The following is a 13,044-nucleotide window of genomic DNA, read 5'->3' as shown; positions in this document are numbered from 1 at the left end:
CCGTGACCGGGTGCCCCGGGAGGCGGCGGGGCCCGCCCCCCCCCCACCCCAGCGCTCCAGCGGCCGCGGGGCTCCTGCGCGGGAGCCGCGGAAACGCGGCCGCCCTCAGCTGCCTTCTCGGAAGGGGCAGCGCTTCCCCTCCGTCCGCGAGCGGCCGCGGCAGCGCCGGCCTGGGGCAGGGAGTCGCCGGAGCGAGCGGCAGCGCTTCTCCGGCTTCGGCGGCACGTTCCCCACACGCCTCGGCTCCGCTTTTGGAAACGGCGAATCCGGTAAAACTAGTTCCCATTTTATCTGGGCATTTGCTAATTAAGGAATCTTCTTACATCTCGAGATCCGCTTGTGCGGAGTGAGGAAACGGCTACGCAATTACTATGGCTTTGTTCTCACAGCAAAAATGTCATTACTAGAAAGCTGCTGTGCAGCGCACAGAAGTAGTAACCCTAAACCGAAAAGGCTGAATGTGCTTAACAGAGGGTGGAACAGAGCTGTAAAAATCCCCACAGCCTACAAGACCTTCCTTTGATGCATGCAAAGCCCCATTTCTTTCAGGTGCTGACTTCAGAAAAACTGATTACATCTAATACAGTGGTAACTAAGCTTTATTGCATGTCAAACTGCACCTACTTTTGTTCATGGTATAGATACAATTTTCAGTGCTGAATTCAGAAGATAAGCTTTCAAACAACAAGCAAAATATTCAAGAGACTGTCCAGTTTGAAAGCTTTAAGTGCTTTAAAATGCAATTATTTCATAGAGAAGCTACTTTATCTGTATTAGCAAGAGAGGGAAACAATCGTTTGCTCTTTTTGGTAACTGAGAATCCACAACTTTCATACTTGTAAGTTTAAAATACTATTTATCTCAATGAAGATGAACTTTTATTAGACAACATTTAATACCTTTTGCCAATCACTTACATCTCAAGTAATAATCTACCCTGGATAGATACTAACTATGTCACCTAATACACTACTGAAAGGAACTCAGATGCTTCAGTGATGGCAGCAGCACAAAAACAGCATTCAGAAAGAACTAGCAAAGCTTCAAAGAGGATCGTAATTCTGTTTTCTCCTTAGGTCATCATCATCTGCTTTAGCACCAACATTTTCAAAGAGGCCAGTTTGTAGCAATCTGAACAACTATTCAAGTTACAAGTTACAACATCCATCTTCCACTTTGGCTGTATTCAACCCCAAAGAAGCTTCACACAGTAAGTAAAACAAGGACCACCACTACCTTTAATACTGTGCTTCTCCTAAAATCTCAACAGTCTTAGGTATCCCTTTTCTTTCAGAAATACTGTTCCACCAAATCAGCTTAAATCACACCTGTCTCACACATGCAGTTCTACATACAACCCTCTATCTCAAGTGGCTGCCCTTCACTCACATTTGTATGACATCCGTTGTTTGAAAATAATAAGAGGATAGTTAGCCTTAGCTGTCCTGCCAAGATTTCTGTTCTCTCTATTGCATCAGAAAAATTTCTGTACCAAAACAGGTAGAACTAGAAGCAGCCACCTTTTCTTCCTACCAGAGCACAAAGGGTAAATAATCAAGTTTAAAAAACTTGAATGACTCCCCTAATCTTTAGTGTCTCCAAACAGCTGCTGTCCTTTTCTAGATCTTAATTTGCACACAGAACAAATATATATACGTTCATCCCGCATTACAAAGACACTGATAAGCAGACCTAGAAGTTTGAGATAGGAACTGTTAAATCACACAGTGAAGCCAGGATGTGAAGTGAAGCAACAGTCCTTCTCAGAAACCAGATCATCTCCCATCTGCTGAATCTTTTATCCAGATCAGCAGTAATGAAATTATGCAAATACTCCACAGTTTCAAGGACTTATTTTTTCCAGTACACTAGTATCCATATGTCTCTACCTTGTCCTACTGTTTTTCAGCATTAGGATTTTGTAATGGCATAGGATTTCCCTTGAATTGCAGCCCAGTCTGGCTGCTGTTCCTCTAGAAAGTTAGAAACCATGAAGTATTCCCTGCCATTATTTTATCTTCCTGCTTTAGTCAGAGAGATCACAGGGCAGCAAGTGAAATATWTGACTGAATAATGATAGCAGGGCCAGTTGTTTTGGATGGGTTGGGTAGGAGCTGTTTTTCTAATAGTCTATATTCCTTCCTTGCTAACTTAGGAGATAACAAGAAAGCAAGTTTTTTAATTAAAAGAGCTACTCTTCAAGTGTTTTCCTTAAAATTTAGATAAAATATTCATGTTCTATCTAAAAATGTCAGTCTGAACCTTAACTAGCAATTTTTTTAGATTGTTGCCTACAGAAATCCTCAAAGAGCCCACACTAACTTTTCACTTCACAGTTTTTCAAATACACTGCATGAAGTTCTACAGCATCAGTCCATTCCTTGAATCTAGCAGAAAATCCTGATCTAAATTAGTCTACATATCTCAGCACAAAGAACAGGTGCTCTGTTAAGAGAGAAGATCCATTTGAGTCAAGTCTGAACAGCTGCTTAGCTTTGTCTAGCTAAGCACTTTTAGCCAGTTATCCTGCTTGGGTAATTAAGTGGGAGAAGTGGAAATCTTTTGAAAACTGCCTGTATCTGAAAAAGCTTTGAAAAGCTCAAAAGCTTAAAATACTCATTCCCAAATATACATATGCAAGAATACTACATGGAGAAAAATAGTGGAATTCCTTAGCAGTTGGCAAAACTAGCCACCAGCTTCAGTTGTCAACCTTTTTTAAATAGGATTCATTAATAATGAACATTGGTTTTAGTATTCTCTTTTCCTCCATAAAGCAAGATTTTGGAATTTACTTTCATTCTTCATAATAAACTGTATTTTACTGTAGTAACTGTATCTCTGTCTTCCTATCATAAACTGAATTGCTTATATGAAAGGTATTAGTTTATCTAAATCTCCACCTCTCTTCTGCAAAGGCTCTTTCCATTTTTTTATAAGGGCAGTGAGCAACTCTGAAGGCTTTGAAAATGCCAACAATCAACATTTGTACTTACTACAGCCCCTCATGTAATACAGCCTCCCCRTCTTTTTGCTTTATAAGCAAGAGTCAGTCTTACTTTCCCCTTCCTCTTAAAGCTTTTATGTTCTGAACCGCCACATAATCCTACAATATCTTCTTAATATTTCATCACTTTCTCTGAAAACTGCCTAGTTGACATTTGCCAGCTTAACTCCCAAGAAGAAAAGTACTTCACTGTCAGTATGGTTTTGAAAAACACTGGGACTAAGCAATAACACTTAGTCACTTAAAAATGCTGTGTAACAGAAAAGTGATAGGAGAAARTGGTTCTAGTGGTTATTATGCTCAAACAGTGCATGAAGACTCATCACGGGCTAAATATAAACTTTGGTGTAAWTAAACTGGAAGAACTTTCAAATTGGACTCTTTTTTCATTTCTTCCCCTTCTTTGGACAGCTTTCCTTTTTTCAATCTCATTCACCTTGCAGATTCATATCAACATTTCAGCAAATTTCATGTTGTTTCAGAGTTTTTGTAAAAGCATGCCTGTATTTTTATATCCATGCATACACACACACACAAACTAAATGTAGCTCAAACTTCCAATAATTCATTTACTTACTATGACAGGATATTGTCTTTAACACTTGTTGCAATACTCCAAAAACTGTTAAAGAAATTTTGAAATTCACTGACTTCTTATTTTCTCACAACAATCCTAGAAGGCTAATACTGATGTCTATTACTTGAAACTTCTGGTTTACATAAGACAGCAGACATGTCCAACAAAGTATAAACAGCAGCTAACAAAAAATGCTTTCAACAAAGGTATCAGAACATAATCAATTTATAAAGAATTTATTATACAATAATCCATAAGCTTGCAACAACAATTCAACAAACTAAGCATCTCCAACTTACTTGCCATTAGCAGATTAAGGCAGAGGATGCTGTAGAAGTCAAAAAGTTGTTCTAGCAGCAAAGATTCAGACTGCTGCCAAGCAAAACTGAACTCCAAATACAAGAATAAATTCWAATCTATTTAGAATACATACAACAGAAGCACTGGAAGCACCACTGTGTAACAGCCTCAGAAAAAAGGCAATGTAAGCAAATCACTGGTAAGTGCTACTGTTAGACTTAGTCTGTGAAAGCAGACCATATGTTAGGTTATGTTACACCATCAATAATTTATATTGATATTAGCTGTACAAATCTGATCCAGTGCGCTCAACTCAGGGATCTCACTGTTGACAAGCATCAGCTGTGAAGYTTCATCTTGAGCTGAATTCTGCCCATTCCTTTTTCAAGGGAAGTTTCCAACACTCAGCTTCAGATCCATCAGCATCTGTATTTTTTTTCCTTTTAATTAGGACTGCACATAATATAAATCCACATTTTGAGGAAAATAATACACCACTCATGTTTTCCCTATAAACCCTAGAGCAAAATACTATCAACACAAGTCTCTGGTAAAGTCCTGTTCACACACCTCTTGTGGTCTTCTAGGAAAAGTYTTTCACTCCCCAAGAAGTCATTCCCAGTTACTCAAACAAAATACAGAATATATCTAGACTCTAATAAACATGCCTTAAAAAAAGCTCAAACTACCAAACTGAGGTTSAGTTTAGAACATCAAGATAACTAATTTTTACTGCACATACCACCTCTTCACTGGAAAGAAAATACTGAATTCCAATAGCTGTTTTATACACAAAACAGGTAATTCCCATGTCATATTTCCAACAGATTAAGGTATTGGAATTCCTACAGTAAATTGAATTACACTAGTAAAGAAGTTGGAAGATACCATCAAATATCAAATCAAGACCAAGAAGGGCTAAAGTCTAGGAAAATCACACAGGAGAAGCATATAAAACACTCAGATGTATTAAAGGAATTATCCAATGCTTTCTGGTGCTTTATTTCAAAACTTTCAATGCTTTTCACATATTTCAAATGAAAAAAAAATTTCTTTTGTACACAGGGGAACACATTCTCCAAGRTAAACAAAAATCAACTTTGTAGGCAAGTCTAATAATAACTTCTTATGATTCTATTCTCCTCTCCATTTCTTAAATCTAATATTCTTCTAGTGATTCTCCTTATCAAAGTTAGTTTAAAAAACAAGTCTTATATAAAACAAGAAAGCAATGTCCACCTAYGCTTGCAGAAAGCCCCAGAATGAGTGTACTGTAAGATTTCAATTGAGAGCCTTGGCAGTTCTGGCATTTCCCCTAAATGCCACATACTGGTGTTTGAAACATTATCAAACTCCTTTGTATTTATCTCTTTGCAACCTGACTGCCATTATTTAGCTGACCAAACATTAAGCACTGGACTGCATAAGGTGAGAGTAATTGTATTACAACATCTATTTCTTGTATACTTCTATACTGCACTTATTCTAAAAGCCAGAGGCTCCTCTTTTCTTTTAGATGGCAGGAAGAAAGGAGAGGAGGTCATGAATCAGATCACTCCAATATGACAGCTCATAGCACCCATGGAGTCAAACACCTGGAGACCAAATAAATCAATCTGAAAATACTAGCAGCATTTTTAGTATAGCCAGGAGTGAAATCTTCTGGAGAGAAAATGTTCACATGATTACAGAATTTAGACCATCTTGCTGTATGGGTTGGTTTCACTGTTCACAGAACGGTTGAGGTTGGAAGGGACCACTGAAGATTATCTAGGCAAAACATCCTGCTCAAGCAGCATCACCTATAGCACCTTGCCCAGGACCCCGTACAGACGGCTTTTGAACATCTCCAAGGAGAGAGACTCCACAGCCTCTCCAGGCACTGTCCCAGTGCGCGGCCACTCTCACAGCAAAGAGGTTTCTCCTTATATTCAGATGGAACATCTCGTGTTTCACTTTGCGCCTGCTGCTTCTGAGAAGAGTCTGGCCCCATTCTCTTTAAAACATCCTCCCTTCAGATATTCATTGACAAGATTTCACCCCCTCAGTCCTCTCTTCTCCAGGCTGAATAGGCCCAGCTCTCGCAACCTTTCCTCATAGGAGAGATGCTCCAGTCCTCTGATCAACTTTGCAGCCCTTCACTGTACTCCCTCCAGTAGTTCCGTGTCTCTCACACTGGGGAACCCATTAACTGGGCACAGCACTCCAGGTGTGGCCTCACTAGGGRAGGGATCACTTTCCTCAACTTGCTGGCAATGCTCTTCCTAATGCAGCCCAGGATACCATTGGGCTTCCTGGCCCAATCAGCCCCTTCTTGGCTGGCTCCTGGTAAACTTACTGTCCACCAGCACTCCCAGGTCCTTCTCTACTGAGGTGCTTTCCAGCAGGTCAGCCACCAGCCTGTACTGGTGCATAAGGTTATTGGTCTCTGCACTTGCCTTTATTGCACTTCATGCGGTTCCCCTCTGCCCATCTCTCCAGGCTGACAAGGTCCCTCTGAATGGCAGCGCAGCCTTCTGGGTATCAGCCACTCTTCCCTGTTTGGTATCATCAGGGAACTTGCTGAGGAGGTACTCTGTCCCTTTGTCCAGGTCACTAAAGARTAAGTTGAACAGGATTGGACCCATAGAGAAGATATAACCCAGGATTCAGTGAAAGAAAAATAAAAACCACTGAAGAAAACCCTCACTAATGAACTTAACATCCCACTGCACACAATACTGAACAGACTGTACTTCCAAGTACACCAAATATTATGCATCAATTTAAGATTAAAAAAAAAAAACTCAGGCTTTAATACCTGTGCTTAAAAACAGCTGAATTCCCCTGAGCTTATTTTGTACTGGGCTGACTATAACTTCTGCCTTATGTTCTRCTTAGAATCACAAGACAAAAATGCCAGCAATACTGATGTATGTATTAACAATACTGTATTCACCATTTTGTCCCTACACTTTCAAACAACTCAAAAAACACACCTAACTTTCATAACAATCACAGTTAATAAACCTTGCATTTTCCAGCAACCAGCACACTCCTCCTTGTCAACTGCTTAGCTTAATCCCATGTCTTGCAGTTATCACGCTCAMTTCTTCAAAATGGATTCTCTTCTCCTACTGTGATCCCTGCATGCAGAGACCATCATATGTAATGCTTTTTCAGATTACTAGCTTACTTTTCAGAGGCAGTTTGTACTTCGAATTTTGATACGAAAAAGGCAAGACTGGTGCGGAGGTACTGCCAGCAATATTTTAAAGATGTGTATCAAATTAAGAAGTCTAATGCAATTCTATATTCCTGAATCCTATGGGGTCCTAATAGTAATCATAAAGCAAGGTTCGTATTACTAGATACACTAGCAGGCATCTTTATTAAGTTAATTAAGAGAATCCCGTGAGAAGAGATCAAAGTCTACAAAAAACTTAGTTAATATGGCCTCCTTCCAACACACCACACAGCCTCATCCCACAGCCCACAAGTCCTGTGGAGAATATAAATTGTCACAAGTTTTTCACCATTTCATGATTCCTGAGCATTGGAGAGGGGGTCTTTAGGGCTAGTCTTGGAAACTTCTACAGGCAGATAAACTCTATACCGTGGTTCAAATATCTGTCARCATACAACTCAACTGATTAATGAAAACTTTGGCAGAAGGGCAGTTAATTAAGCCAGTGTTACAAATTTGACCCAAAACCTGACACAAAAGGTATCTGCCAATCATTAAAAAGAAAATTACTGTTTTTTCCCTTAAAAAACACCTTTCCCACCAAACTGCTCTGACAACTTGATTCGGTTCTGATAAGGAGTGTCTCTGTTCCATCCAATAACCCTGACTCCTGGAATAAGACCTCTCAGAATGGACAAGCAGTTCTCTATGCAGAGAAATGTTAACAGTTTTCTAAAGGGTGCAACAGGGAAGCTTTTAGGCTGTGCTGACATGGAGCAAATCCAAGCCATGACCAGAGGTGAGCAGTTGCACAGCTGCCAAGACAAAAGTTCACAAGAGTTTAAAGTAAATTTGAAGAACAGAAAATGAGGATGCCTTTCTGAGCTCTGACTAGAATTGAGTGAGTTTGACTACAACAGAATCACAGAATGGTTCAAGGTTGGAAGGAACCTCTGGAGATCATCTAGCCCAAACTCCCTGCTCAGAGTCACCTACAGCACTTTGCCCAGGATTGTATCCAGGCAGCTTCTGAGTATCTCCAAGGAGGGAGACTCCACAACCTGTCTGGGCAACCTGTTCCAGTGCTCAGACGCTCTCACAGTGAGGAAGTTTTTCTGTATGTTCAAACAGAACTTCCCGTGTTGCCTCTCGTCCTGTCACTGGGCACCACTAAGAAGAATCTGGCTCCATCCTCTTTACACCCTCCCTTGAGATACTTATATACTTGGATAATATTCCCCCCGCCCCAGTCTTCTCTTCTGTAGGCTGAGCAGCTCTCTCAGATATGCTTAATTGTTATTATACACCTAAAACACTATTGAATACAAAGTTATGACCCAAGTCAACTTATTGGCTTGTCTCCTCAAGAACCCCGAGGCTGCAGTATCACCAGGAAAATTAGGTTTTCCATATCTGAAGAAGGTCTACTAGCATAAATGCTATATATGTTTAGTGACAAAAGTAAGCCTTTAGACATTTCTACAAACTGGCTAACATGTCCTGAGAAAGGACAGCTCCCATTTATGATAATAAAAATAAATTTAGGCTACTAAAGGCACTTTTAACACAGCACAAAAACCTCACAAATCACACTGCAATTTCCAGCAGAAAATACAACCAAGACTTAAATCACCCCATCTTCTCTACTGCAGCCTTCTCTCCTCAAGAACAAGAGTCCTATTTTCAGGGAAATAACTCCTTTCTCCTCTAACGTTCACCAATATGTCACTCAGTATTCACCTCTGACTCTGCACCACCAACATCCCCTTTAATTACACTTAAGAGCTTTGAAAAAGGCCTGTGCCCACCCTTATTATATATTATTCTTTCTGAGAAAGAAGTAAACAAACTGATAGTTCAATATCTTTGACAACATTAGTCTGACTTTGCTGGAGCTCAATCTTCTGTTTCCAAACACTGCTTCTGGCACAAGCTGGGAACGCAACACACTTGCCTTTAAAAAATATATATATATATTCACAATCAAAACTACCTCTGGACAGGTAGCATATTTTTATTCTGCTTGTTTTAGGCAAAACAAAAGCCTMCCTAATTTAACAAGGAAAGGAAATAAAAGATCTTTTCTATTAATTCTAGTTTGAATACTCCTGACAAGATTTTTCTATTTAAGCATATTACTGACTTTCTTTTCTAATGTTTTTAAAAACCAATTAAAAACCAATTAAAATAATCAATATTTTAAGTACTACATATATGTATATTTAAATATTACATATACCTACAACTGGATTTCAAGTAACTGCACATGCAAAATAGCACCAGATTAGTCCTTCCACTAGCACTACTATACATTCACCATATCTGTAGCTATGTATTGTATTTTGTCACCAGCTTTCCCAACTCTTTGGGCTAGTAAGTGTAGCTTGTTTGGTAATAAACTATTTACACGGAAGCTATTTCACTAGCTGGCCCTGTTTATGTTTCACTGCATGATTGATTTTGCTTATAAAACAYGGTATCAACTAGTATGATACAACAGAGCAAAAGCAGTGTTTTCATTCAGTGTTAAAGAAAATATGCGCACATTTGAGATGTACTGGTATGACGTGCAAGTTGCAGGCAACCTTTCTTCACACTAGCTCAGGCTCACACACTGCCATAAGAGATTTCAATCACTAATGGCATGAAAACTGAAGAAAAAAAATATATATATCAAATGCTAGCTACTGAACATGCTGTACTTTAGAACAGTCATGTCATACAGATTTTCTGAAGCTATGAGAATCAGGACACTAAGAACCAACCCTTCAAAGTCTGCCATCCCTACCTTGTTAGTCACTATGATTYTATTTAATACTTTATCCTAATTAAATGTATTACAAACTAACATCTGAAAGTTAAAAGGCAAAATACTAAGAGCTTTCCAAGCTCTTCACACAAAAGAAAACTAATTCCAAATTTTTTCGTTAACACTTAAAATTAGGATATCAAAAAGTTGCCATGAAAGATTAACTTAAAGCTAATTAGGACTCTGGACTCAACTGGCTTAACAGAGTAGTAACTGCAACTCTAGTATTGCTCCTTAACYTTCCCTACCAAATAAGATTTTTTTAATTACTTATCTATTCTCTCTCATTCAGCTGGTGCGCAAACATTTATTGCTGACRTGCAAACATTTATTACTGAAATTATGTGATCCAGAAAAACCCCAAAATTACTGAAAAAACATGATCTGCAAAAATTTACTACTGAAAAGCAAAGGATTTAATTGAGAGAGGGGCTTAAAAGCTCAAGCACCTCCAAGAAACAACTCTAAGCAAACCATTTTACACTACAAAATGCCTTTTTGGCCTTTTTTAAGTGAACCTGGATTTTTTCCCCTTAAAACTTCAGCTATTCCTCTCTCAGGCACAGGTCTCTAWTGAGTCTCTCTCATGCCCAAAATAAATCAAGCTGGTTATGGGTCAATCCTCCACTTCTACGTCTGGACTTTCAATTTTTTTCCTTTTTGCTTCTATAATCRCACTGCAGTCTGACCTGCAAACACCTTAACATACACCTTCTTACCTACATGTCCCCATGATTTTTGAAGCGACGTCATCTTGGCATTTTTCTTCCAATTCCTCTAGCAACCTCTCCTCTTCCCAAACACTGGAATTCTAAAATATTCTGTACTTGTTCTAGAGCCTGCATGATTTTACCTGTTCTCCTTCATATGACATTATTCAGGTGACAAAATTCATTAAGGCACATCCGTTTACACTAGTGCACACTGTATGAACAGCATGAGTTTGGAATAAGAGACATGTTAGCAGACCATTTTACCAAAAATCTTGTAACAAATGAATGCAAACAATTGAAGAATTTTGGCAAGCCCACACTACTGATCACAACTCAGTTGATGAAAAGTTGGTCACATTTCTTGTCCATATTCCACTGCTGCATGGTAAGAAAAAAAAATCATTTAGATGAATCTYTTCTTCAGAGTATTCTGAATTGCCCTGGAGTTCTTACTATTGCATAGTGACAACTCTTGCCTAGAAGACCAGTGAGGACATGAAGTAGAAGAGACCTTTCAAGTTCTGCCGCATTGCAGAATCACACCTTATCTTCCGCTATATAACCCAGGCTTTCTTCTTTATGGACTTCAATCTCAAATCTAGTTCCTCTTGAGATATGATCTAGAAACAAATTCCATAGCTTTGCTTTTGTAATGCTTAGGAAAATATTCGCTCGAGTATTTTTTTAAAAAGTTCTGCTCATTAGTCACTTACTGAATTATTACCATCTGTATGTAGTACGTACAACTTCACGTCCCCGTCCTAATCTCCCGCAGAGTAAAAATACTCAAAAAATTAGAAACAAAAAACCACGAAAACGACAACAACAACAAAAAAAAAAAACCTCCCAAGACCAAGGAAGTAGATCAAAGGAAAGGAATTCATAAAGGATTTTTCCCCCTCCTCTCCCCCCAATTCAGTGGCACAATAGAAGTACTTTAAAGGCTGAGTGAGGAAAAACACCATGAAAGTGTAAAATGATACCCGTGTACACCTTTTCTGTTCACCTCCAGATCCACCTTCTCCGGCCAGCCTACCTTCCCACAAACACAAATTCACCTACCAGAATTGCAAGTTCGAGCCAATTCAAGTCATTCCGCTTGTCTCAGCACCCAGTGGGCCAAAAGAAACATGTGTTCACCCTCCATTTCCGCTGGGGGATTCCAGACAGGAAGGGGGAGAGCTTCCACAACTGCAAACAGGCCCTTCCTGAAGTGCTCCATCTACGTCTGCTGCCTACAGCATATCTACCACAATAATTTTAAACCTGTACACTAAAAAGYCTGCATCAGTAAGTTTGAGTTTGCTATAAAAGGTGTTTCTACGTTCTTGAGAAAACATTCAGGCCTCTGCAAATCAGGAAGCAGAAAACATCTACATTCCAACACTCGTGAACCGTAGATGCTCTCAGACTAGTGACTTAAGTTTCTCAAAGTCAAATAACAAATTGATGAATAAAGCCAAACAAGAAGTTAGTTCCCGCAATTTTTAAAGTAAGATTTACCAAATCAATATAGTGAAGTTCTTTCTTTGAGTAAATGGTATCAAAAAGGTATTCAATGAATAACAGAGTAAGTGTAACAGCTGTAAAACCATGAATTGGAATACAATTACTGCAGAGTAGAAAGACTTGGAGTTATGACCATTAGGTGAAACATGGAAAGCAAAATCCAATCACAAACCCAAAGTTCTCTGGACACTAAAGCACCATCTGTGCAGTAAAAGAACTGAATGCTGGAGGCATGAAGGAAACGAGGACAAAACATCAGACAGACTCTGTGCATTAACAGTTTCTGTTCACCAACAGGCCTTTCATCTGCAGCAAACACAGCAGTAGCAGAAATTGGAAGAGATCRCTAAAACCCTAAAACAGTATCTGTTTTCAGTTTATACAAAGAAGTGACCATGGAGCGTGGGTTGCTCTAAAACCACTTGAAATAACAGGCTGTTGCTTCCTTTTCAAAACTAAAGGAGAGCCGCAGGAACACTAAGTACTTATGCTACCACATCACTGCCTGTGCAGAACTCTGTATTATGGCGATTCCTCTTGCCTTTCACCGACTAGCTAGCAGTAAAATAATTAAATGATGATACTAAAGTCATATTCAGAGTCAGTCACTGCATTGAAGCAGTTTGTATTTCATAGGCATCTCACATTATCTGCAGGCTCATATTTGGATTTATACTACATTAAGCATTTTTTATTACTACTTTTGTTAAAAAAAAAGGCATTTTTATCCTTATTAGAAAATTTGCTCTTGTTTCAGTCTTAGTCATGCGTGTAACAATAACTTCAGGACAAGTTTCAACACGACAAGTTTAATGCTAAAGCACAAGTCATCCACCTGAAGGAAAACACTACATCTGCTGCTGGTAGAATCGGGGAAGCCAGTTATTACCTTCTACTCTACTATGGCATACTATGCTAGCACTACAAGGAAGAACTGCTATTTGAATTATAACCTTAACAGAA

At 39.0% G+C, this 13,044-nt stretch overlaps 1 protein-coding gene across 4 annotated transcripts in view; it reads right to left on the bottom strand.

Annotated features, from left to right (window-relative positions):
• CPNE1 (copine 1) overlaps nucleotides 1–13,044 on the bottom strand; it is a 46,018-nt gene that overhangs the window by 15,738 nt on the left and 17,236 nt on the right. The gene's annotated exons all lie outside the window — the stretch shown is intronic.

The sequence above is a fragment of the Rhea americana genome, unplaced genomic scaffold (assembly GCF_003343005.1).
Source record: "Rhea americana isolate MKP2758 unplaced genomic scaffold, rheAme1 scaffold_190, whole genome shotgun sequence".
Classification (NCBI taxonomy): Eukaryota; Metazoa; Chordata; class Aves; order Rheiformes; family Rheidae; genus Rhea; species Rhea americana.
Note: the sequence above shows the minus strand (reverse complement) of the source record. Positions and strands in the feature narration are given on the sequence as shown.